Raw genomic sequence first — 24,674 nt, 5'->3', positions numbered from 1 at the left:
TGCAATATTTTTGGTCGTATCCAAGGTAGTCATGTCCTCATCATTGTGCATTAAATATGGCCTAGTATTTTATAAAAATGATTTGGTCCAATTTTGCAACAATTATATGGTAGTTCCTTCACAAAAAAAACCTCCTTTTGGGCACTCGAAAAATGGAAAATGGTTTTTCCGTCCAACGAAAATGAAAACTTCCTTAGGAAACATTGTTTGCCATTCCAATATGAACCCTTGTGCACAATATGAGATCATTTGAACAAACTATGCCATGAATGTGGCCATAAGATTGATCATTTGGCTTGAAATCCATGAATCTTCAGAGATGATAGCTCATTTCTGAGAACACTTTTTTAAATAATTACCGTATTACAAGTTTGTTATTTTTCCTAGGAACTTGGCCACATATGATGACACAATGCGAAGGTTTCCCAATTTTTTGTTTTTTTTGAATTTTTTATGCCCGTTCAAAATGCAGTCAAAACGACGGGAATGACCGTTCCTAGCTAGTGGTTGAATCTTGGAATTTTTTTGGTGTTTCTTTGATTAAATAGATACTTATGTACCTAGAAATGATTTTTTGAAAAAATAAATAGCAAACTATGAGGCAGCTGCAGTTCAAATTTGACCCGCTTCCAACTGAATCGGCGGGAATTTGCCTTTTTCACGAGAGGTGGAACAAACATTTTTACAACCAACCATTTTGTCAATTGTGTATTAAATATTTCCTAGTATTTTATAAAATTGAGTTGGTCCAATTTTGCAACAATTATTTGGGAGGTCCTTCACAAAAAAACCTCCTTTCAGGCAGTCGAAAAATGGAAAATGGTTTTTTCGTCCAAAGAAAATGAAAACTTTCTTAGGAAACATTGTTTGCCATTCCAATATGCACCCTTGTGCACAATATGAGTTCATTTGAACAAACTATGCCATGAATGTGGCCATAAGATTGATCATTTAGCTTGAAATCCATGAATCTTCACAGATGATAGCTCATTTCTGAGAACACTTTTTTTAAATAATTACCGTATTACGAGTTTGTTATTTTTCCTGAAAACTTGGTCACATATGATGACACAATGTGAAGGTTTCCGAATTTTTGATTTTTTTTGAATTTTTCATGCCCGTTTCAAAATGCGGTCAAAACGGCGAGAATGACCGTTCCTAGCTAGTGGTTGAATATTGGAATTTTTTTGGTGTTTCTCTGATTAAATAGGTACTTATGTACCTAGAAATGATTTTTGGAAAAAATAAAGAGCAAACTACAAGGTAGCTACAGTTCAAATTTGACCCGCTTCCAGATGAATCGGCGGGAATTTGCCTTTTTCACGAGAGGTGGAACAAACATTTTTACAACCAACCATTTTGTCAATTGTGTATTAAATATGTCCTAGTATTTTATAAAATTGAGTTGGTCCAATTTTGCAGCAATTATTTGGGAGGTCCTTCACAAAAAAACCTCCTTTTAGGCAGTCGAAAAATGGAAAATGATTTTTTCGTCCAAAGAAAATGAAAACTTTCTTAGGCAACATTGTTTGCCATTCCAATATGCACCCTTGTGCACAATATGAGATCATTTGAACAAACTATGCCATGAATGTGGCCATAAGATTGATCATTTGGCTTGAAAGCCATTGATCTCCACACGTGATAGCTCGTTTCTGAGAACACTTTTTAAAAATAATTGCCGTATTACAAGTTTATTATTTTTCCTGGGTACTTGGCCACATATAATGACACAATGCGAAGGTTTCCCAATTTTTTGATTTTTTTGAAATTTTTATGCCCGTTTAAAAATGCGGTCAAAACGGCGGGAATGACCGTTCCTAGCTAGTGGTTGAATCTTGGAATTTTTTTGGTGTTTCTCTGATTAAATAGATACTTATGTACCTACAAATGATTTTTGGAAAAAATAAAGAGCAAACTGCAAGGCAGCTACAGTTCAAATTTGACCCGCTTCTAGCTGAATCGGCGAAATTTTTTATTTTTCACGAGAGGTGGATCAAAACTTTTTACACCCAACCATTTGGTCAATTGTGCATTAAATATGGCCTAGTATTTTATAAAAATGATTTGGTCCAATTTTGCAACAATTATTCTGGAGGTCCTTCACAAAAAACCTCCTTTTGGGCACTCGAAAAATGGAAAATGGTTTTTTCGTCCAAAGAAAATGAAAAGTTTCTTAGGCAACATTGTTTGCCATTCCAATATGCACCCTTGTGCATAATATGAGATCATTTGAACAAACTATGCCATGAATGTGGCCATAAGATTGATCATTTGGCTTGAAAGCCATGAATCTTCAGAGATGATAGCTCATTTCTGAGAACACTTTTTTTTAAAGAATTGCCGTATTACAAGTTTATTATTTTTCCTGCTAACTTGGTCACATGTAATGACACAACGCGAAGGTTCTCCAATTATTTGATTTTTTTTGAATTTTCTATGCCCATTTGAAAACGCGGTCAAAACGGTGGGCATGGTTGTTCCTAGTTGAATCCCTGAAAACTTTTGTTGTTTCTCTGATTAAATAGATACTTTTGTACCTAAAGATGATTTTTGGGAAAAATAAATAGCAAACTATGAGGCAGTCACGGTTCAAATTTGACCCGCTTCCAGCTGAATCGGCAGAAATTAGTCTTTTCACGAGAGGTGGATCAAAACTTTTGACACCCAACCATTTGGTCAATTATGCATTAAATATGGCCTAGTATTTTGAAAAATTGAATTGGTTCAATTTTTCAACAAATATGTGGTAGGTCCTTCACAAAAACTCAAAACTTCCTTGGCGATAAGTTTAATCATTTGGGTTCAAACCGGCCTCATTTCCCCCCCCCCCTCATCCTCTGCCGCCCGCGCACACTCAAGTCGCTCGCCGCCCACATGTGCGATGATTGTGAGTAATAAAATTGATGTGCTCCAAATTTGCAACAAATATTTGCCAGGTTCTTTATAAAAATATCATTTTGGACACTCGAAGAATGATTCTCTTACAAAAAACTCATATCTTAGAACACTTTTTTTAATGATATTTAGATTATTCAAAGTTTTTTATTTTTGCTGAAAAGTAGGTTACACTTGGTGACAAAATGTGAAGGTTTTTTATTTCTATTTATTTTTACAAATTTCTTAGGTCGTCAAATAGCAGAGATGATTCAAAATCTTATTTTTAATCAATTATGACCAATTTAAATGGTCTTAACATCTTCAAAGGAGATACTGCGTTCTGATTGGTCTAAAATCATCTCACGCGGATCATGGATTAAGCACCGTCCGATGCGCCTGGATCCAACAGCAGCCCACACCCCCCTCGTCGCTGTCACCCCCTCCCGAATCCCTCTCATCCTTGTCCACACACGAAACCCTAGCTCCCTTCTCCCAATCGCCGCTGCCGCTCCCTTATCCCCATCGCCGCCGCCACCGTCCTTCCCCACACGCTGCCCAGATCTACGCACACTCTCGCCGCCACCGTCCTTCCCTCTCTGCCTCACCTCTGTCTCCCACCACGCCGCTGCCACCGCCCCCGCCCCCGCACCATGTCCGGCCTCCACCCCTGCATCGACGACGAGGAGCCTGAGTACCCATGCCTCCCCGCCCTCAAGTGGCTCCTGTTCCCCGCTACCTGGATCCACGTCGCCCCATCCACTCTCTCGCCCGGACCACACGCCGGACCGATCCCGCACCCGCACAGCCCATCGGCGACCTCGCCGGAGAAGAGAGAAGAAGGTGAGAGATGGAAGCGGCGGAGGCCGCGGCCGGCGTGCAGCTGGGCTCCTCGAAGCCGCAGATCGTGACCCAGCTGGGCTCCTCCGCCGACCGCACCAAGTTCCTCGAGAAGTTCGCGCGGCGGTTCGACCTCCTCGGGCTGGTCTGATTCGGGATGGAGGTAGTGAGCATCCGCCGTAGCAGGGCCGACGACACGGGCTGGCGGGTGAGGCTCGCCTGCGCTGGCAGCGAGCTGGAGGAGGAGGTTTGACGCCGTGAGATCAACCGCCGGATGCCATGGGCGCCAGTTGGAAGCTGCAGGGCGAGATCGACCGCGTCCTCAAGAAGGTCCAGGAGGGCGTCGTCGTCTTCGACAACATCTGGAACAAGGCACGCACGCACGCGCCTCCTTCTTTCCTCTCCCCAACCCCCACGCTAGATTCTCATGATTTTGCATGATTTTGGGTAGGTCTACGACACCGAGAATGCGAACCAGAAGGAGAAGTTCAAGGCGGACCTCAAGAAGGAGATCAAGAAGTTGCAGCATTACTGGGACCAGATCAAGACCTGGATCCAGTCCAGCGAGATCAAGGACAAGAAGGTGACCCCTCTGTAAACAGATCAAGGACCATGATCTATTTGGTGCTGTTTTCGGTGATGATCTGGTCCTTGTAAATGCCCTCCTTGTAGATTTAGCTTAGTACACTAGATCATGTAATCTGTGTAGGCTTATTACTCTGTGTGGTTTTATCTTGCCACTGCAGTGAAGATCAGGGATTCACCGGCAACGGGGTTAGTTCTAATATTTCTGTTGTAACAGTTGTTACATTTCTCATGTTTGATTCCTGTTCTGGAAGTCCAAGTAACTTACAAAGTACGTCATATCATGATACATATTGCATGCATATTTGGTTTCCGGTTGATGCATGATTGGTGTGCTAGCTGTTCGTTAGTACCTGCTGGTTGTTACTATTGCTCTTTTTTATTAAGGCAGTTAGTGTTTAACATCTATCGCTTTAGCACCTAGCGACTAAATAATGTTTTGTTTCTGGTTAGTTAGGATGATTCGTCCGCTTGTATCCATTTTCCTGAACTAATTCTGTGTATTAGTTCGTTTTAGGTTAATTTTATACTATCTAGGACCATGTGTTTTTTGGTTAATTTTACTGTGTTGGATTTGGAAGCGCAGGCGACCTCCATGGACGACATCGACGATGAAGAGGAGGAGAAGGAGGACGACCAGGACATGCGCGATCCCACCCCCGAGCCCAACGAGCTCGACGAGGACATAGTCGAGTCCGACCTCAAGCTCGACGAGGAGGGCATCGTCCGGTCTGACCATGACGGCGTGCCACAGAAGGTCCAGTGCTCTGCTCTGCCTGCCTCATTTACTGCCTCGCCACCGCAATAGATGTTCTTTTTTCTTTTGTAATTTGGCTGGACTTGTGCGTCTCCGTTCTGATGCGTTTGTGCGTGAGTATGTTGAACAGTGACCTCAGATCTGGTGAAGGGCGCCAAGGAGAAGCAGCTCAAGGTCAATGGCCCTGTCAGGATGCTGCTCAACATCACCACCAGGAAGTTCCCCTGTGGAGTAGGTAGCCACCTCCCTCTCTTTGCCCTTCCTTACCAATCCCATTTGCTTAGTAGCTCTGCATAGTATATGGTCCTTGCATGCTCATAGTAGCTCGTTGGTGATGTGGGTCACTATGTTTTTGTGGATAGCTGACTGTTTAGGGAATTTCCGTGATGATGATGATGTTGTGCTGGGCAGAGGATGTGAAACATTTAGACCGCTGAGGCCTTTCCGGTCTTTGATGATCTAAAATTGAGCTTTTTAAAACTGATGCCTAGCATGCCATCAACGTTTTTTTGTTCCTCATCTAGAATGCAGCTCTGTGTGTTGGTGTGATATAATGTAGAGGTGTTGCATGTGACTCGTTTATCAGCTGAGCATATGATGTTACAAGGAGATGCTACTGAGATTTTACGCCGTTGAAGTATCTTAAACTGAGCTTTTTAAAACTGATGCTTGGTTGATCTAGTTCTAGTATATTAGTTGGGTGAGAGTCTACTGTTGTTGGTGCTGTGTTGTCATTTCTTTTTATGACGTTGAAGAATAAAAAAGATAAGCATTTCTCCAGCCAATGTCTAAAGTAGTTGCTGCTGTGTAGTCATCGGCTGAACCTAGTTTGGCAGCGCTGTATTTAAAATACCATAGTATCTCAAAGCTTCAGTATTGCAATGCATGGGCAATGAATACTACGGTTTTAAACAAAATACATTTTTCTCAGTTTTAGAAAAACTACCGATGCGTTTGGCTCATGTTGTTTTACTGTAGTTTTGATTGATAGTCGCACAACTTAATCTAACTTATACTAAACCTACGGAGCTACACGAATCAGTGTGTGCCGGCCGGCTGCATGCAACGCTGTATGGTCTTCTGACAGCTGAGCTACGAAGTTGCAGACGTGATCGGAAGTAGCTAATTACAAAGAATAGGAATCAGTATCTTATTTTAATTAGTGTGGTGCATGCCATTGAAAGCATACTGACACTGACATGTGGTTAGTTATGCTTGTGAACCAAGATGCACGATAGTCAACCAGCAATGACACGAGCGACTTTTCCTCAGTTTGAGAAAAAGAGGTCTAGACCACTTTTTTTAATACTCCAAGAGAACCACAGTAACAACAATACCACTGTTTATGAAACCGTAGTTTTTGGTATAGCCAATTGCCTCAAAGTATTCAAAACTATAGTTTTTCAAAATCTATGGTATTCTAGTAATGCTTTGAAAATACTTTGCATCCAAACGGGGCCTGCAATTAGCACATAGCTGCGTTGTACAGTTGCTTATATAATCAGATGTTGTATGTAGTCACGTACGCTTTCCAATTTTGATCCAATGCTTGCTTCCTAGCTGACGTGTGTCAGTTTTTCAGATACTTGTGACTCCTTGTGCATCACCCCTCAACTAACAAGTAAAAGTAAATAAAATTGTTGTTTATGCTCACTCCTTGTCTTCATATACTTTTTTCGTTGGCTGTTACTTCTCTTCTTTTATATTGAGTTTGGGAATTTGGTATTGATGATAGTACGACGACTCTGTCATCTGATGCGCAAGTCCATGCACGTCGGCTCTCTGGGTAAGAGAACTTGTCTCGCTGCAGTTGCAGTTATTGAATGACAGTAGAGCAAATTGAATTTTAACAATTCTATCTTCCGCGATTAAAACAAATCTACGACAGAGTTGCAGCAAACTAATGTTATCAGTTCTATCTTCTGTGATCAAAACAAACCCGCAGCAGTTTTCCAATGTTAGTAGCAGCAAGCTGAATTTTATAATTATATCTTCTGTGAAGTTTAGGTGCAATGTGTGGCAGTGAAGTATTTTGCATGGCCTGCACTTGTGCAATGAATTTTCATATTGTGTCTCTGTTTTCTTGTATGAATGAGTATCTCATTTTAACTAGCTGGAGAATAAAAAGCATCGTACTAGCTGAATTTGTGTTGGCATTCTTAATAACTGCCCTTTTTTGAAAGGTCTGCTCATAATATATTGGCTTCAGTTTTTTTGATTCTTTTTTGTTGATTCATGTAACAGGCCGTCCAGTAAAGCTGTCGAAGGAGCTGCATGCTGAAGAACATAACACTTGTAGAGCTTGTAAAATACTGTATCTCATTATTGAACTTGTGGAGCTTGTAGCTGTGACTGGCATACTGTTATTACACTTGCAGAGCTTGCAAAGTGTATGTTAGAGCTTATTTTGTACAGCAGGAGCTTTGTATTGAATCTGGCTGATAATATTTGAAGTGTTACTTGTAGAATTGTTTTGTGCGGCGACTCAGACATAATGGGTATTTATTTATGTTAAATTGAAAAAATGAAGAATATGACCCTGACAGCTAGGACCCAATTACCAGAACCTCAAAACGGGGACCCATTTTATAAAAAACAAAAAATGGGACTGCTAAGACAAAAAGGCCATGGCCCAAAAATAAAAAGGCTGCAATGTTGGGCTTGGCCCATGAAGTCAACGAAAAATTAACAGGAAAAAAATATAGAAAGGCTGAATTAATGGGCTAGGCCCATGTAGAAAACTGAATTGGACCGGGCTGAATCTTGTGCCACATAAGCTTGCCACGCTGGATGCCTACGTGGCCTGGGGAGGCTGCTAGTGACCAAAACGCCACAGTGGACTTATTTTGGTCATAAACGTTTGCGACCATTCCAGAAGAAAGGTCGCTATAGTCAGTTTACGACGGCCAGCTTTTGACCTTCTGTTTTTGGTCACAAAAAGGTCACAAATGGAAATTTGTGACCATTCAGTGACGAATAGTGGTGGTCACAAGTTGACATATTTCTTGTAGTGCAAAAATTGGCCATTTTGAAGGGGAACATCTAGTACAAGTTATCCTGACCAAAGGTGGTCTTCGGCTGCCAAAAGTACTGGTGATGACTTCGTCTTGGGCTCCACGGTGACCTCCGGCTTGCTGCTCTGCTGGTCTTAGTCTCATTGCACCGGAATGGCAACGTTTGCCCGACGCCTTGGCTTGTGCTTGCCCCCTTTGCACCAAAGGGGAAACAAGGACACTGCACAGACCGGCGCCCGCCTGGTCTCGATCGTCATGGCTTGCGTCACGGGCTCCTCGCGAGGTACCCCTACCTTGATCTCGCCGCCACCTCGCAAGCCTGCCTGATGAGGCTGCCTCTGAGGAAGCTTTCTGTTGTCCGCCCCACGAGGCTCGACCCCTCGCGATGGTCTTGAGCTTGAGCTGATGAAGATGGGCCACGCTGGGCCCCCACTTGAGCCACACCGCAGGCCGCAGGCAGGCAAGTCTGGGGACCCTCAATCCCAGAACGCCGACAGTAGCCCCCGGGCCCAACGCGCGCCCGGGCTTGTCCTAGCAGGGAAGCGAAGAGGCAAGCGCGAAGCGCCGCGGGCCCTAACAGCCTGCGGCCTTGGGCGCCGCGTGGCGATTGATGGGACGTGGGCGTCTGCGCTCCCCCATGACGCCTCGGCGACCGCACGACTTGACAAATCCCTGCATGCAGAGAAAGCAGTCATGATTACCTGCGATCGTGGTGCTCGGCGGTTGGCCTACTCCGGCCATAAGTACGGGACTGCGCGATCCCCTTCAGCCCATCCCTTCTTGCTGGTCCTTTTCTTCTTCTTGGCTACTCGCCGTTCCCATGGCTCCAAAGAGATTCTCAGCCGCGGAGAAAGGAAAGGCCCGCCAGGCAGGGCCTGACTCCCCCCCGACCAAACGCGGCCGAGGCTGCCCTCGCAAGTATTCCATGGTCCCCGTAGTGGCCTCCCGCGGCCATGGAGGCGGTTCCCTGCGCGGTGGTGAGCGCCCGGCCGCCGATGGGGGGCACGCCGTGGCTGCGCGCCCCCCTAGGCCACGCTTTTGCTCAGCGGAGGTGCTGCCGGAGTTTGTCGTGTGGTCAGCGGACCCAACCAGCACCCCGCTCCAGCTCCCCCGTTTCTTCATAGGTGATCTGCCGGACAGCGTCCGGTGCGACTTCTGGCTTCAGGCAGACGGCTGCTGCAGCAGGGCCTCCTGGGCTTCGCTGGAGGTCTCCGTTTCTGGGAATGGGGCCCTGACCCGCAGCTGGCAAACGTTTTCCCACGCGCGCGGCCTGGGCCGGTGGTGCACCCTGCACTTCAAGTTCGATGGCAACGCCACCCTCTACGTGAGGGTGTTCGGGGAAGACGGTCGTCGTGCTGGGTGCTGCCCCGAAGACGATGACCGCGGCCGCCTGCCCATTCCCGGTACTGACCAGGATGAAGACGGTGACAGGCATACAGGCGGCAGTGCTCGGGGTTCGCTGAGCTTCGGTGACTCCCTCTCAGGCAGCAGCTCCTCCAGCGGTGCCCGCGACTAGCCCCCGCACCGCCGCGCCCGCCTGGGTGAAGGTAGCGGGTCAGCCCGCCGTCGCGCCCCGGCGAAGTGAGAGGAGGGATCCGCCTGAGCCCCAGGAGCAGCTCGAACCTTCGCTGTGGGTTGGTGCAGGGCGAATCGCGCCCATTTTGTTTTCCTTCTTTTCCTGCGTAGAAATAGAAGGTAGTATAGGGCCCCACGGGGGCGTGTTAGAACTGCTGCTGTTAACCATCGTGCTGCTTCCGCTATTTCTGCGTTGTGTTCCTGCGCCGTGCACCCATGTGCGGGAATTATTTTAGCTCGGTGGGGCTTGACGCGGTCCTCGCCTTCCGAGGCCGTGGCCTCGCCGTGCGCTTTGTGCCCTGCAAGGATCAGTAGGAGGGGTAACTTTTGGTCTTGGTTGTGGGGCCGATCGGCCCAGGTCCTGCGCTCGTGTCGCGATGCCCGTGGGGCACGGACTGGGAGGGGTGCTCCCGCGAAGGACTCGGATAGGAAAGCTCCAAACGATCGGGGTAGAAAACACTCGCGAGGGCGCCCGCGAACCTCCCTCGCGAGACTTGTGCGAGAGAAAACGAGGCAAGCTAGTGAAAAAGACAAAGAGTCACAAGCCAGGAACGTCAACAGCTTCAATAAAACTTCAAACGGGAATAGACAAGCCAACTGCAGAAAGAAAATGAAAAAGCCGTGTCCGGCACCTATTCTAGTCTTCGACGTCTCCTCACCAGCGCGGAGCTAAGTGCTGCAACTAGGCATGGGCGGGAGCCCCCGAGGCCCGAGGGCGGCACTCCGGAGACTCCGGGGCGTGTACAACCCCACTCATTATTACGTGAGAGTGTCACGGGCGGTGAGCTTCACAGGCATTGCCCTCCTTCACAGGCACCAGGCCTTTCCCGCAATGCGGCAGCTTCACAGGCATTGGCCTTCTTCATAGGCACCGGGCATTTCCCAAAACACGGCAGCTTCACGGGCACCGGGCCTTTCCCAAAACACGGCAGCTTCACAGGCATTTGCCTTCTTCACAGGCACCGGGCCTTTCCTAGGTGCTAGGCCTCGCTCAGGGATAGAACCTCCGGAGATGTTGAATGTCCCACATGTTCTGGATGGGTACCCCCTCCATGGTCTCCAAGCGCGTGGAGCCAGGCCTGGAGACATGAACAACCTTGAATGGGCCCTCCCACATGGGAGAGAGCTTGTGCAGCCCCTCCCTGGAGAGAACCCGTTTGAGCACGAGATCCCTTACCTCAAGAGTTCTGGGGCGGATGTTGCGGCAGTGGTATCATCGCAGCGCCTATTGACACCTTGCTGCTCGCAGCGCGGCTTCTCGGCGGCATTCCTCCCCCAGCACGAGATCCATCCCCCACATGGCGTCCTGTTGCGTCTCGTCGAGCGCCAGGACCCGTGTGGAGCGACGCCTGACCTCGTGAGGGAGAACAGCCTCTGCTCCATAGACGAGGAAGAACGAGGGTCTCACCAGTCGGCTTAGTCGCAGTTGTGCGGATTGACCATAGCACGGACTGGAGCTCGTCATACCAGCCCCGGGCACAGGCCTCCAGCTTCTTCTTAAAGGTCATGGCTTTGAGGCCCCTTAGGACCTCCGCGTTGGCTCGCTCGGCCTGGCCGTTGCTCTGGGTGTGTGCTACCGAAGCATAGCATATCTGCGTTCCAAGGTTAGCAAAGTATGTTTTGAAGAGATTACTGGTGAGTTGCGAACCGTTGTCGGTGATGATGCGGTTGGGCACCCCAAATCGGCTCACGAGGCCCTTGATGAACTTGACTGCGGAGCTTGCCGGGATAGTGCGGACGGCTTCCACCTTAGCCCACTTGGTGAACTTGTCCACAGCGACGTAGAGGTAGCGATAGCCCCCTGGCGTCCGAGGAAACAGGCCCAGAATGTCCATCCCCCAAACTGCGAACGGCCATGAGAGGGGTATAGTCTGTAGACCCCCCGCAGGCTGATAGATCTGCTTAGCGTGAAACTGGCAGGCCTCGCAAGCCTTCACCATCTCAACAGCGTCGATGAGCACCGTGGGCCAGTAGAATCCACTACGGAACGCCTTGCCGACGAGGGTTCGTGACGACGAGTGGTGCCCGCAGTCTCCGCCGTGTATGTCTGCCAGTAGCTCCTTCCCTTGCTCTCGGGAGATGCAACGTAGGGACACGTCATTTGGTCGCTTCCTGTAGAGCTCTCCATCCCTGATGCAATAAGCTCTGGCCTGCCGCGCCACACGCTCCGCTTCCTCCTCGTTCTCCGGCAAAGTCCCTTGGATCAGGTAGTTCTTGAGCTCCGGGATCCAACACCCTTCCTGAGGCTCTAATGCCAGGAGCAGGCGTGCCCCTGAGGCCGGGCCGCAGACCGGGGCTCTTTAGGCAGGCGGCTGAGGGAGCTCCTCCCTTGGTTGCGCCGTGCTCGACAGTGAAGGCACCGGCGAGGGTTTGAAGAGCCGCTCCTCGAAGGCACCAGGCTCTTGAGGCAGCCGCCTAGATGCCCTCTTGGCAATGTCATCAGCTTCCTGATTGGTGCCGCGGGGCACGTGCTGCAACTTTAGCCCCTAGAACAGTTTCTCCATCTTGCGAACCTCAGCGAGGTAGGCTTCCATGTGCTCATACTTTGGCTCGTATATCTTGTTGGAGAAGTTGACGAGGAGCTGTGAATCGCCCTTGATGATGAGGCACTTTACCCCTAAGGCCATCGTGGCCTTCAAGCCTGCTATTAGGCCTTCGTACTCCGCTATGTTGTTGGAGACCTTTTCTCCGTGCTGGAAGCAGAGTTGTACGGCGTAGTACAGTTTGTCCTGGGTAGGGGATATGAGCACTGCGCCAGCTCCCGCACCGTGTCGGGAGAACGCCCCATCGAAGTACATGACCCAGCCATCCGGTGCTTCACTTCCCCGGGAAAATTAATCGGTCTTCACCTGCCTCGAGACCCGGCGCTTCTGCCCATTCTACCACGAAATCCGCAAGTGCGGCTCCCTTGATGACTCTGGTCGTACTAAATTCTAGCTGAAATGCATGTAGTTCAATGTTCCATTCAGCAACCCTCCCAGCTGAGTTTGGGCTCCTGAGTACTCTCTCCAAGGGGTACGCTGAGACGACTTTGATGGGATGGCCTTGGAAGTAGTGGCGTAGCTTGCTTGAGGCCACTAGCAGCGCGAGGATGAGTTTTTGAGGCATGGGATACCGTGCCCTCACGTCCCGTAGCACTGTGATGACGAAGTACACAGGATGCTCGATGAGGTTGAGGGTTCTCGTGCGGCTTGCGTCCTCCAGAGGTCGAGGCGTCTCTTGAGATGATAGAGCCCCCAGTGCTTGGTCGCCTGAAGAGGCCTCTCCTGCCCCGGGTGTGTTCTCCTGCTGCGGCTGTTCCTTTCCAGCTGCGGTTGCGGCCTTCACGAGGCCCTCCCGGCTCTGCTTGGCTTCAGTTTGGACAGTCGATGCGGCCTTGGCATAGTGCTCCTCCCAGACCGCCACAAGGGTTGCGCTAGCGGAGTAGGGGGTGGCCGCAAGGTAGAGCACTAGGGGCTCCCGAGGCGCAGAGCTACCATCACTGGTGGGCTGGTAAAGTACCTCTTGAGGTCTTGGAATGCCTTGTACGCCTCTTCAGTCCATTCGAGGGGGCCCTTTTTCTTCATTAGCTTGAAGAAGGGCAGCGCTCGTTCCCCCAGCTTGGAGATGAAGAGCCCCAGCGCAGTTACATGCCCGGTGAGCTTCTGCATTTCTCTGAGGGTCCTTGGCGGGCTCATGTCTTCGACTGCCTTGACCTTCTATGGGTTGGCCTCGATGCCCCTGTGGGACACGAGGAAACCCAGGAGCTTCCTCGAGGGGACTCCAAACACGCACTTCTCCGGGTTGAGCCGTAGGTCCACTTCGTTGAGGCTCGCAAAGGTTTCTTCCAGGTCCTGCATCAGGGTTCTTGCCTCATGAGACTTCACCACAATGTCATCGACGTAAGCTTCAACGTACCTCCCGATCTGCCGGCCTAAGGCGATGTGCATCAGCCGCTGAGAGTTCGCGCCTGCGTTGCGCAACCCAAATTGCATGCACGTATAGCAGTACACTCCACGAAAGCCGTCTTCTCCACGTCTTCTACCGCCATCTTGATCTGGTGATAGTCCGAGAAGGCATCTAGGAAGCACAATAGGTCACACTTTACGGTGGAGTCGACTATCTGGTCAATGCGGGGGAGCGGAAATGGATCCTACGGGCAGGCCTTGTTGAGGTTGGTGAAGTCGACACACATGCGCTCCTTTCCTCCATTTTTTGGCACAACGACCGGATTAGACAGCCAATCAGGGTAGCGGACCTCGCGGATAACTCCTGCCGCCTCTAGCTTCCGGGTCTCTTGAAAGATGAAATCCTGTTTCTCAGTGGACTGCCGCCTCGCCTTCTGCTTCACGGGGCGCACATTGGGGCACACGTTGAGGTGATGCCCAATCACTTTCCTTGGGACCCCTGCTAACTGATCAGGTTCCCACGTGAACACCTTCTTGTTCACACGCAGGAACCTCACCAGGGCCTCCTCCTGCTCGTGATCGAGGTTGGCCCCTATGGTGAAGGTGGCGCCAGTGGACCCGTCCTCGTCGACTGGTACCTGCTTGGTTTCCGCCTTGTCTTTGGTGAATAGCTGCTTCTTTTCAGCCGGTGCAGCCCCCTTGGGCTCAAGGGCATCGGTGCTAGTGGGCTGTGCCACCGCGGCCGCCCTGAAAACAAGTTGGAGCAACTGCAGGACATCCCTTGTGTCTCCTGAGACGGTGAGGACGCCGCTGCTCCCAGGCATCTTCATGAGGTTGTACGCCGGGTGAGTTGCTGCCATGAACCGAGCCAAGGCCGGATAGCCGAGGATGGCGTTGTAGGGGAGGCCAATGGGGGCGATGTCGAAGTTGATCAGCTCCGTGCAGAAGTTGTCATAGGTGCTGAATGTCACTGGGAGGCGGATCTGCCCCAAGGAGGCGGTGGAACCGGCTCCGACGCCCGAGAAAGGCCTGCTGGGTTGGAGCCGCTCCAGTGGCACGTGGAGGAGGCTGAAGGCCTCCACCGAGAGCATGTTGAGGCCGGCACCATCGTCGATGAGGGTCCTGGTGACAACCACTTGGCAGATGGTGGGGGTGGACAGCATCGGGGACATGCCCGAACTGATGGGGTTGAAGGGGTGGTCCTCCGAGTCGAAAGTTAGATCGGCCTCGGGCGCCACCTAGCCTGGGGGGCTTCTTGGCTCTTGGAGGCGGTGCTCATCCGGTGGGTGAACGGCTTGACGTGGTGGCTCGAGGGTGGTGCCTGGGAGCCACCCAGGAGAGCTACGACGACGGGCGGCGCTGGTGCGGCGAAACGGGCGAGGAAGAGGTCGCGCAGCTCCTCCCAGGAGGTGACAGAAGCCGTCGGCAGGTGGAGGAGCCACGCGCGCGGGACGCCGGTGAGGGCCATGGGTAACCAGTTGACCATCACCCGGTCGTCGTTCCCGGCTCTGAGGAAGGCCTCCTCGTACGCCAACAGGAAAATCATCGGGTCTGTCGCACCATTGTAGCGCAGCGGCATCTCGGGCTTGAACTTGTGCGGCCACTTCACCTGTCGCAGGGTGGGGGCCAAGGCCCGGAGCCCCCTGGCGCCAGTGCCAGCATCCGCTGCTGGAGCGGGCGGTGCGTTGTCCGCCATGAGGGCGGGATGCTATGTTGGGGGAGAGCGGGTCGTCAAGACGGAGAATTCCGGTGCACCCCTACCTGGCTCGCCAAATGTCAGATTTCGGGTTCCGGCAGACCCTTGAGGTTCGAACAGTAGGGTGCGCGCGGAGATCTCTCCCCTACCGATCTACGTCGAACCTCCTTGCGTGATCTAAGCTGGAAACAATGAACAACACAAGGGATGCGAGGTTTATACTGGTTCGGGCCTCACGAGACTTCACCACAATGTCATCGACGTAAGCTTCAGTGTACCTCCCGATCTGCCGGCCTAAGGCAATGTGCATCAGCCGCTGAAAGGTCGCGCCTGCGTTGCGCAACCCAAATTGCATGCACGTATAGCAGTACACTCCATGAAAGCCGTCTTCTCCACGTCTTTTACCGCCATCTTGATCTTGTGATAGCCCGAGAAGGCATCTAGGAAGCACAATAGGTCACAGTTTGCGGTGGAGTCGACTATCTGTTCAATGCGGGGGAGCGAAAATGGATCCTGCAGGCAGGCCTTGTTGAGGTTGGTGAAGTCGACACACATGCGCTCCTTTCCTCCATTTTTTGGCACAACGACCGGATTAGCCAGCCAATCAGGGTAGCGGACCTCGCGGATAACTCCTGCCACCTCTAGCTTCCGGGTCTCTTGAAAGATGACAGCCTGTTTCTAAGTGGACTGCCGCCTCGCCTTCTGCTTCACGGGGCACACATTCGGGCACACGTTGAGGTGATGCTCAATCACTTTCCTTGGGACCCCTGCTAACTGATCAGGTTCCCACGCGAACTCCTTCTTGTTTGCACGCAGGAACCTTACCAGGGCCTCCTCCTGCACGGGCTCGAGGTTGGCCCCTATGGTGAAGGTGGCGCCAGTGGACCCGTCCTCGTCGACTGGTACCTTATTGGTTTCCGCCTTGTCTTGGGTGAATAGCTGCTTCTTTTCAGCCGGTGCAGCCCCCTTGGGCTCAAGGGCATCAGTGCTAGTGGGCTGTGCCACCGCGGCCGCCCTGAAAACAAGCTGGAGCACCTGCAGCACATCCCTTGTGTCTCCCGAGACGGTGAGGACGCCGCTGCTCCCAGGCATCTTCATGAGGTTGTACGTCGGGTGAGTTGCTGCCATGAACCAAGCCAAGGTCGGATAGCCGGGGATGGCGTTGTAGGGGAGGCCAATGGGGGCGATGTCAAAGTCGATCAGCTCCGTGCGGAAGTTGTCGTAGGTGCCGAAGGTCACTGGGAGGCGGATCTGTCCCAAGGAGGCGGTGGAACCGGCTCCGACACCCAAGAAAGGCCTACTAGGTTGGAGCCGCTCCAGCGGCATGTGGAGGAGGCTGGAGAACTCCACCGAGAGCACGTTGAGGCTGACACCACGGTCAATGAGGGTCCTGGTGACCGCCACTTGGTAGATGGTGGGGGTGCACACCATTGGGAACACGCGCGAACTGATGGGGTTGAAGGGGTGGTCCTCCGAGTCGAATGTTAGATCGGCCTCAGGCGCCACCCAGCCTGGGGGGGCTTCTCGGCGCTTGGAGGCGGAGTTGATCCGGTGGGTGAATGGCTTGACGTGGTGGCTCGAGGGTGGTGCCTGGGAGCCACCCAGGAGAGCTGCGACGACGGGCGGCGCTGGTGCGGCGAAACGGGCGAGGAAGAGGTCGCGCAGCTCCTCCCAAGAGGTGACAGAAGCCGTCGGCAGGTGGAGGAGCCACGCCCGTGGGACGCCGGTGAGGGCCATGGGTAACCAGTTGGCCATCAGCCGGTCGTCGCCCCCGGCTCTGAGGACAGCCTCTTCGTACGCCAACAGGAAAATCATCGGGTCTGTCGCACCATTGTAGCGTAGCGGCTTCTCGGGCTTGAACTTGTGCGGCCACTGCACCTGTCGCAGGGTGGGGGCCAAGCCTCGGAGCCCCCTGGCCCCAGTGCTGGCATCCGCTGCTGGAGCGGGCGGTGCGTTGTCCGCCATGAGGGCGGGATGCGATGTTGGGGAAGAGCGGGTCATCAGGACGGAGAATTCCGGTGCACCCCTACCTGGCTCGCCAAATGTCAGATTTCGGGTTCTGGCAGACCCTTGAGTTCGAACACTGCGGTGCGCGTGGAGATCTCTCCCCTACCGATCTACGTCCAACCTCCTTGCATGATCTAAGATGGAAACAACGAACAACACAAGGGACGCGAGGTTTATACTGGTTCGGGCCACCGTTGTGGTGTAATAGCCTACTCCAGTGCGTGGTGTGGTGGATTGCCTTAGGGGCTGATGATGAACAGTACAAGGGAAGAACATCCTCGCGAGAGGAGTTCTCGAGCTGGTGCGATGAACTGCTTGGATGAGTTCAGTCGCCTCTCTCTCTCTCTCTGCTATGGCCCTATCAGATCTCTAGATGTCCCTGCCCTTGGGTGTCCCCCTTCCTCTGTGGTGGCTAGCTCTATTTATAGAGGCCCTGGACCTCTCCCCAAATAATGAGCAGGAAGGGCACCAACAATTGGCCATTTTGAAGGGGAACATCTAGTACAAGTTATCCTGACCAAAGGTGGTCTTCGGCTGCCAAAACTACTGGTGATGACGCCGTCTTGGGCTCCACGGTGACCTCCGTCCTGTCACTCAGCTGGTCTTGGTCTCGTTGCACCGGAATGGCAACCTTTGCCCAATGCCTTGGCCTATGCTTGCCCCGTTTGCACCAAAGGGGAAACAAGGACACTGCACGGACCGGCGCCCGCCTGGTCTCGATCGTCATGCCTTGCGTCACGGGCTCCTCACGAGGTACCCCTGCCTTGATCTCCGCCACCTCGTGAGCCCGCCTAATGAGGCTGCCTCGGAGGAAGCTTTCTGTCGTCCGCCCCGTGAGGCTCGGCCCCTCTCGAGGGTCTTGAGCTTGGGCTGATGAAGATGGGCCGCGCTGGGCACCCACTTGAGCCATGCCGCAGGCCGCAGGCAGGCAAGTCTGGGGACCCCCGTTCCCAGAACGCCGACATAGACGATAGCCAATCCAGGCGTGTCTGCTGGAGTCTGGTCACATGCATGGACGAACTGATCTCCCTTGTTATGCAGGGATCGTCCAGGCAACAATGTTTGTAAAAACTTCTCTAGTACTATCGCTCGTCTCTCTCTTCTATTAACTCACCTGACTTGTGGGGCCGGGGAGTGTGCCTATGGTTGGTTATCAACTGCGGTCCCAGATGTGTGTGCAAACGCAATATGAAGCGCGTTCCATTCGGAGAGCGGCGTGCCAGACCGACCGACCGTCTGGGGTGCGACGCGAACGCGACGGGCGTGCTATATACTCCGTACATGTGTAACACCATTTTCTTGAGGCTTTGCTCCATGGCGCAATCCATGGATACAAAATTAGTATACTGTACTATTTAAAAGTCGAGGGCGGGGCTTTTCCCGCGCGGTAGGCGGGGCAGTTCCGCCTAGTCGGTTCGACAGAGACGCGAGAAGATGAGGGAGTAGGCTGCTACAAACGGAGGGTTGTGTGATTTGACAACGAGTTACTACTGGATAGGTGGGGCCCCGTGATTTGACTTGCTATTATCATTTTAACTACAGCGCAACGACCGGCATGTCTCTCCCGACTCCTTACCACCTCCATGGTATACAAGTGCCTCTCCCAATGCTCCACCATGTAGAGGCTGGCTCTTGCATGAGAGCCCACTCCTCCACTTTTGCCTTGACTTTTTCCTCCACATATGCAAAAATGCCATGTAAGAGGGCTTATATCCCACTATTCTACTTGCTCATACATGTGCTAAGCCTGCCGCATAGGCATAAAGTCCGACATGGCAAGTAAATTAAGAAGAGAGAGACTAGTTTGGTGACCCCATGAAGAAATGGTGCTAAGGGCATGTACCATGGTGAAAAGACAATTTTCAGTCTATAGCTAATTAAATGAAGCAAACTTAGCAACAAAAAACCAAGCCCTATGCATTGGGGACTTGAGTTGCTAAGCCATTTAATGCCCTTGGCACCTCATCTAAGCACCATTTCATTGGGAGGTCACTCCTTGGAAAATGAAATAAATACTACGAAGAAAGAGATAGAGAGAAGGAAAAAAATACTCTTATAGCCAACCTTATAGCTAACCTTGTTGTATGAGTGACTAAGTGATGACTATGTATGACATGCCAATATCAGATAGCCGAACGCACCGTGTTAAATCTCCAAGGGCGCGATCGCGCGAGCGAGGCGACGGTCGTGGTAGGCGCGACCATGATACGGGCTGCTGGCAGCCCTTGGATCTGAGATCGAACGGTCACATGCTATGTTACTGAAAATTTGCAGAATAACCCTCCAGGATAGGATATTCACCCATAGGTCTAGAATCATGCCATGCAACCGTTTGATCTCAGATCTAAGGGCTCTCGGAAGTCTGTATCATGGGAGAATGGAAAGCTCCGTATCACCTGTAATTTTCCCGACGCTTGACATGACATCGAAAGCCATTTAATTGGGCATCGAGTAGACAAGACATCTAATTGGGCCCACATAGTACTATGCATGAATCCATTTATCCACCAGGCAAGCCACTACCCTACCGTTCACAAGCCCCACTCAACATTTTTACAATCGAAAAACCGCTGGCAGTTTGTTCCTACTCGTCCCCGGACGTCCTTTAACAGTACGGCATTTCGCTCCTAGTTGTCTCGTCCTTTCACATTACGACAGTTCCAATAATCCTAACTCTCCTCCCAAATCGATGGCGTCCCAAATCTCCATGATCGGCGGTGTGTACAAGCTTAGAACCATCACCAGCGATGAGTTCGACGTCATCTACACCTGTTCTTCCACGACGGTGAAAGGATGCCTTGCTCGCTTCAGACACATGTTCCAAAACATAAATGATGAGTGGGTCGCTGGGCTTGATGTTGAGTACACCACAACCCTGGACAAAGATAAGAATCTAAAGGAGGAAGAGAAGATGAAGCCCGCTGTGATTCATGTTTGCGTGCATGACTTATGCTTGGTCTACCACATATGCCATGCCGACATTGAGTGCGAGGAATTTAAGAACTTCCTCAATGGCGGTCAAGTCAAATTACTGTAAACTTCATGAAAGACAGAAGAGTCCTGGATCGGATAGGCCTCGTTGTAGGCAACCCCTTAGACCTCCAGCAGAATGGGCTGGTGCCCTGCCCTAATCAGCCTTCAATGGTGACCCTGGAAGGAGTCATGGTTCATCCTTCGGACAGTAAACTGAAGAAACCTCTGCACACATTTCATCGTGCATGGTAGTGGAATGTACTAGATATAGACCACATCCACCACGCTGCAATGGATGTCTATCTTTGTTTCAATATCTACAAGGGTTGGATGAAGAGCAAGAGCCAAGTGTGCGGTTCAAGCAAAGAAGTATCGGCCATGAGGAAGAGGGACAAGGACGAAGTCAAGGACGTGGACGAGGACTCCGAGTAAGGCGGCCGTGTCATTGCTCATGGTGGTTCTAATGCAGTGTCTACCGAATTAGTTGCTTAGTTTAATTTCAGGTGTGCTTAGTTTTATTTGAGGGGTGTGTTGTGCTGAGCCCCCAGCAGAACTATGTTATGTTTCTTCGCGTTACTTTAACTATTCAGTACATACATACTAGTATTTCTTACACCTCATCTTTTAGTTGATATAGTACTACCACTTGTTTTTCACATTATATACGTACAATATATATGGCCAACATCATATAGCAAGCAGTTTAGTTGTTAGAGAATTTCAGGGTGCTTAGTTTTGTCAAAGAATTTCAGGGTGATTACTTTTATTTGAGGGGTGTGTTGTGCTAGACACCATTATTGTGACTCAAATCTCTTTTGCCATGTTATAATGATATAAATACTGATGGACCAACATGCCGGCTCTCCCTCTATCTCACTATAGTAAAATAAAGTGTGGGGCCTACTTGATCCCAATAGCATTCTTATTTTCCTGTAAATTATTCGTTTGGTTACTCCCGACAAGCGGGGCCACACTTATCATTGTGAGAATCAGCTTATTTTTTTCATATAACATGGTCAACGGGTTTGACGTGAAAATAACAATGTCTAATGACATTTTTGTGCAAACATCTAACTTAATGATGGCATTTTTTAGATATCTAATTGCACTTTTGAGTAGGCATCTCACGGGTCGATTGCATTTTTGATTAGTTGTAACTTCTAATGGAAAAACTGAGTAGTGATACAGAACTACTGGCATAAATAATAAGAACCCTATAATTAAATAGGTCTGCTAATTTCTTTAATAGAATTTAGCACCCCATTTAAGCACGTACTAGGTTTTTAATAGTACTATATGCATAATTTGGCGACGAGCGCTCTATTTATGTACCACATTTCTTCTTTAATTTCATCTTGTTAATTTTGCTCCATGGCGCAATCCATCGATACTACTACCGTACAAAAGTATACATTTTTAAAAGGCTAGAGGGTGGGGCAGTCTAGTTTGGTCGGTTTCAAGAGAGGTGTGGGCCTTTGTGATTTGACGGCTCATTACTGCTGGAAGGCGGGGCCTTATGATTTGACTGCTTGTATAAATGTTCCTATGACCTGAGGAGGAGCAAAGAACCGTGCGGTATACTCAAGTTTTCCTCTGGAGTACGACGGAGGAGCACGAAACACGACAACACAGTGCCATATGGCGATAAAAAATGATCTAATTTGCTAATCATCTCATTGTTAGCATTGTTCTATTCATGCCTCGTAGAGAACGTGACACGTGCGGCAAAACACCCGAAGCAAAAGAAGAAACAAAGGAGCAAAATAAGAAGGAACATTATCACCCAAAAAAAAGACACACACACAAGTCTGGGGCGCTACTCTCTACTACATGAAGGATTGCTGGCAGCGGAGTCATAACTTCTTCATCGCCTCCATGACCTCCATCTCCTTACGCATCTCCTCTGCCATCTTCTCCATTCTGTCCATGAAGCGGGATTTCTCGACGCGAGCCTTCATCATCTGTTCCACGGCCGCATTACGTACCTTGACAGCAGCCGGGTGCTCGATGCGGAGCTTCGCCAACTCCTACTTTTGTTCATGACGAGGGCCTCTAGCATCTTCATCGAGGAACTACTATTCTCATGCAGCTTCTTCCAGCTGGCGTTCTCCTCCTTCAGCAGGTCAGGCTCATGGAAGAGCTTCGCCTTCTCCTCTTGAAGTTGCAGGATTTCGCAGGTCGCCTTCTTCTCTGAGGCAATGCTCTTCTTCAGCAGCTTCACCAAGTCAGCGGTAAACTCCCCCTGCTCATTGAGCTTAGCGGGCATGTCGTCCAGGCTCTCCTTTAGAAGATCCATGAAGTCGTGGATGAACTCCTTCTGCTTATTGAGGTGCTTATTGAGCTGATCGGGCATGTCTGCATGTTTGCCTCCGCGGCTAGGGCGCTCCTAGGAGCCATCGCCTGCCCGTGAGAGATCTTTCGAGGTCACTGCGAGGCGGCGAGCCCTCTTTTTTTTCGAATCCTTGGTTGCCACGAGTAGTTCTGGACCTAGAGCTCGGCACACCGGCCATGGCAAGGATGGATGAAGAAGAAGGACTTATGAGCAGGAAGGTAAAGTAATTTTCAGTTAGGTAGTTTCCCTTTTTATGACCTAAGTACCAGCACTAGTACTAAAACCTGCATAGGAGGAACATGTTTAGGTTTGGTACGTACTAGTTGGTGTGAGCAGGCTTGCACTTAATTGTAGCACTAGTACTTTGGAATGCGATGGGAACAAGGTAAAGATTAATTGATGGTTTTGGTTTCGAGGCTCGAAAGGGCTACCAATCAGTTTAGTGGACCATAAATTTTGAAGTACTCCCTCCATCTTAGTTTAAGGCTTCCATGTGTATCTAGGTCGTCAATGTAACTTATATAAAGTAAATTGTTTAACGTAAAAAATATATCATTAAAAATAGAACATTTGAAGTTCAAATGCGGCCGCACAAGTCAGTGATGTAACTGGTCCTACATGTCAGAACAAGCCAATGCATGTCCCTTCGGCGAGACGCGGGTCCGACTGACCGTAAAGTATTACGCGATGGAGGCTTCGATTGATTGTCACGACCAAGCATTCTAAAACTAGTGATAAATCAATTACCATCTTTTTCCAAACGACCAAGTATTTTCACAGGAATACAATACATATAGATGGAGTGATTGTCAAGGTTGCAAACCGACATGGCGTTGCAGGTTCACTACATCAGCAACCGACTATTAGGTCACTGCATTGCTGGCGGGGAAGGAGGGTAGCTCACCTCGCCTACGATGCATGCCCAGCGGTGCCGCCGCAACTGGTCCCGGGATTTGGCTTCTCCCACCGCCCATTTGAACAGTTGCACCGACTGCTCATGCCATTGCGGAGGCATGCATGTTCTATCCTCCGCAATCGACTCCGCGAATATGATCTCTGCCATTAGCCCTAGCTCGAAATCAACGCGACGCAGCCAGATGCTGACATCCCTTAGCATCTCTCCCCTGAGATCGACTTGCGCCTCCGCCTTGTGCTGCGCCAGGCGCAGCTCCTTGGAACTTCTCTCCAATCAATGTGACGCTTCCTCAATCCGATTTGCCCTTGCTGTCCACCACCTGAAGCGCAGCCCTTGCATGTCCTCCGGCGCCACCGATCTGTGATTCCAGAGCAATGGACCCCCTCTAAAACACATGTGGGTTTCGCTCAAAGGCGGCAGTGCTGCGGGCCGCTACGAGAGGGCAGCCCGCGGGATCCTGGGATCTAAGGGATTATCCATCGTGGGATCCTCCATGGCGAGATCCGGTGGGCGAGGCGGAGAGGCGAGCCTAGGCACTGGAAGAGCCCTACGAGGTTGCGATAAAGATAGTACTACTCCACTCCATCCATATTTAAATACAAAGGCTACCAACATTAGCCCTGGCAAAAATTGATCATGCTGCCTGCATCCTGGTTTATTGACCCCCTTTTTTGTGCCACTTTTTATGACATGCGTAAATTTTATGTTACTTAAAAATATGTTAAAAAATTGGCACAAAATGCGTAGGAGACCAATGGAAGTAGCAACCCATTATTTAACTACTCGCATGCACGTAGTGGAGTAGTAATGTCTTTCTTCCTCGCTCACGTGCACTCAGTTTGCATGCGCCATATTAATTGACCATCAATGAAGTGAAGGACTTTAGACGCGTCAAAGTATCACATGGGGTGGATGGATCTTCGTACAAAAATGCGTCCCCCATGTACCTGCATGTGCGTGCGAGGGAATGAGTGCGTGTGTGGCGTGCGTGGACATCTTCACTTCATGCATGTACCGCTAGTGTGCCTCAGAGAGGACGAGTACATTCTTCTGGAACTAGCAGCACGTCACTGTGATCAATCCGCACAAGGAGGTCGCGACAACGCCTCAACATGCATGTGCCACGTGGCTTCACGAACTGTAAGAGAGACACCGTGTAGCGTGTCATTGGAATTCTAATTTACGTGTTTTGCACATACTCGAAGTACTAGTAAG

At 50.5% G+C, this 24,674-nt stretch overlaps 1 non-coding gene and 1 pseudogene across 1 annotated transcript; both read left to right on the top strand.

Annotated features, from left to right (window-relative positions):
- Positions 1 to 5,464: 5,464 nt before the first annotated feature.
- LOC125517697 (small nucleolar RNA SNORD36) lies at positions 5,465 to 5,549 on the top strand (annotated as a pseudogene).
- Positions 5,550 to 5,647: 98 nt separating this feature from the next.
- On the top strand, positions 5,648 to 5,731 carry LOC125517696 (small nucleolar RNA SNORD36). The gene has a single exon (XR_007287742.2). It is a non-coding gene; the product is annotated as a small nucleolar RNA SNORD36 (small nucleolar RNA).
- Positions 5,732 to 24,674: the final 18,943 nt, after the last annotated feature.

Source organism: Triticum urartu, chromosome 5A, assembly GCF_056163025.1.
Source record: "Triticum urartu cultivar PI428250 chromosome 5A, HENAU_Tu73, whole genome shotgun sequence".
NCBI lineage: Eukaryota > Viridiplantae > Streptophyta > Magnoliopsida > Poales > Poaceae > Triticum > Triticum urartu.
Note: the sequence above shows the minus strand (reverse complement) of the source record. Positions and strands in the feature narration are given on the sequence as shown.